Source organism: Quercus suber, unplaced genomic scaffold (assembly GCF_002906115.3).
Source record: "Quercus suber isolate HL8 unplaced genomic scaffold, Cork oak 2.0 scaffold_217, whole genome shotgun sequence".
NCBI lineage: Eukaryota > Viridiplantae > Streptophyta > Magnoliopsida > Fagales > Fagaceae > Quercus > Quercus suber.
This window is the reverse complement of record NW_027069675.1, coordinates 683010-685701: the sequence shown is the minus strand read 5'-3', so window position 1 is coordinate 685701 and position 2692 is coordinate 683010. Positions and strand designations below refer to the sequence as shown.

Below are 2692 nucleotides of genomic sequence, written 5' to 3'. Positions count from 1 at the left end.
TCTAGTTAGCCAACCCTATTACATGCATCATAATTAAAAGCTTCACGTTAGAATGAACAGGAGAGGCTCTCCAGTGTAAAAATTGAAAATTTGTGAAAGAGAGCGTCTCAAAGGTTCCCTAGTAATAGAAGGTATATTAAAAATCTAATAGAGTCTAATGGGAGTTTGCAAAACAAAATCTGTAGAAAATATTTGAGATACAAACATTTTTTTAAATCTGCTCCTCTCCAAAAATTTCAAAGTTTCTTGGGTTCATTTATTTTTAATTACGTTTATTTCATTTCATGACCAAAAATTTGTTTTGAGGGAGAGAGATTGTGAAATATTTTGAGAGAACCAATTCAGTCGTGAGGGGGGACAACCCTCAATCTATACTAACCTCACAACTTGTACCAACTACCAACTCCAACAATTTGATCAAACCCATTTCCTCAAAAATATCAAAAGCTCAGAGCAAACAACGCATTGTCTTCGTATGCTCCATACAAAGCTCCTAATATACAGAACACATTAGCCTCATAGACCAAATCACAAACACCTTGTTCTCACCACACGAGCTCATCATCTTCACCGCGTCCCTGCTTACAAACAATAAAACCCACCAAATTAATCCTCTCCATAAACAGAGTCACCAAACCCAATTCAAAAAATCAACCCAGAACACAGAACCCACATTCAGACACAAACTCAAACACCTTAGCTGCATAAACCAAAAACCACAAAATCAAGACCACATACCCCAGCCAGCAAGCACTGTCTCAAGCCACTACGCCATCGCCACCACTGTCATTGTCGTTATCGCCGTCACCCTAAAAGGCCCAGCCCCGCGTCCATGAAAACTCGACTAGCCACTATCCACACCACCGAAATCGCTGGGTATATTCTAATCTTTCTTTTAAATGTGTATTATTATTACCTGTTAGAAACTGGCTTTGACGATAGAAAATCCAAAATCAAATGAGGAAGAGGAAACCATCCGTTTGATTAGACGATAATGCGTGCACAGCATGAGAATGTTCCAGATCATGAGCTTAGAAGTTAGAGCACTCAGTCAGTTGAGTGGATGTATAATAGAAAAGGGTAACATTTACCCAACATATTCTTTTTTCTTTTTCTTTTTGCTTATATTCAAAATTAAGAAAGTGAACAAATTGTCGTGGGAAGAAAGAAAATAATTTTAACAAAAATTGATATTTTAATAAATGTAATGTAAAATAAATAATGTGATGTTGTTTGTTTTAAAAAGCATGTATGTAAAATAGAAAAAAAAATTATATGCTAAAATAGACAAAAAATTTTATAGAAGTGTATGCAAATGCTTACTTGTTTGAAATGATGAGTATGTAACTAATAGGGTCATATACTCGGATTTGGATTCTCTCCATTTCAAAATGAAATTAAGATAATTCGGATTTATTGTTTATAAGGTAAAGTGTGCAGTCTTATAATTTAGGGGATAAGTGTAAAAATAATATAGTTTACAGGGTAAAATGTGTAATTCCTCCTTTTAAAAAAAATAAAAGAACATTGTTGACGTTTATTATGTGCTGTAATAAGATTTTTTTTTTTTTTTTTGAGAAAGATGTGGTGTAATAAGTTAATTGTTTGTTTCTTCTATGCATTGGAGTTAGCATTAGATTTGTATGATATCATGTTAATGTTTAGTTAGCCTATGGAAATATCATAGAAAATTTATAATTTCATGTTTACTTATTAAAGCATGACAATGGTAGGCTAAACACTCAATGAAAATAATGAAAATTATAATATCCTATTAATAAAATTTTATTATAATATTTACATATTTTGCCATGAAATATGTATATTTCAATGTTCTTATATTTTTTGAAATATTAAAATATTCTTGTTAAAAAAATAATTTCTTTCTCAACTTGGGGTCGTATTGACATTGTGTAGTTGTTTAACATATCTAGCGTATTTAAATACAACGTGTTTCTTCTAATTGTTCATAAAAAGTTCATTCTATTGTGCTTGTGCTTTAGGCCAGCGTGATTTCATTTAAAAAATTAGTTCGTTTTTTATGTTTAATGGGCTTGAGTTTTATGAAGGATGACCGTAGACCAACATACAGGAAAGCCGGCGGATCCTATGCGGCTTTGCTTGGTCCACATGCATGCTCATATATTAGAACATCTTGCGTACCATGCATAGAGAATCTATCACGCAATCTTCCCTTCTCAAAAGGAAGAGTATCCCTAAGATCTCAAGAAGCATTAACTCCACCTTCTCCCCACAAGGAAAACCCCCTATTCTCGAGATCTTGGGCTCTCTCCCACCACTATATAAGTGGCAGTTCTCCTCTTTATCAGGTACATAGAAAATCTCTAACTCTCTCACTATAGAGGTCTTAGAAATTTCTCATTCACTAACTTGACCTTCAAAGGGTCTTTGACCGGTACTGCACCGATGCCTTCTGTTTGGTCCTTGTGTTCTTGTTCTGTAGGTGCCCATTAGTGTGATTTGGAGCCAACAACTCACTGACAATTTTCGTGCATCATATATATATATATATGGGTTGGGTTCAAATTACACATTGTGTAACTCTAAACAATATTACATCACCCAATAACTTGTTATAGAATTCATATTTTGAAAATCTCACCGTTGAACTACATGTTTTATATATTTTTAACATTCTTGCCAATTTACATGTCAATTGGATATTATTTAC

The 2692-nt window shown here is 33.5% G+C and overlaps 1 long non-coding RNA gene across 1 annotated transcript; it reads right to left on the bottom strand.

The window, feature by feature from the left end:
• Window positions 1-231: 231 nt before the first annotated feature.
• LOC136070188 (uncharacterized) lies at window positions 232-1130 on the bottom strand. Its single transcript, XR_010631475.1, has 2 exons — window positions 739-1130; window positions 232-578 (listed from the first exon to the last, which is right to left on the bottom strand). It is a non-coding gene; the product is annotated as an uncharacterized LOC136070188 (long non-coding RNA).
• Between the last annotated feature and the right edge of the window lie 1562 nt (window positions 1131-2692).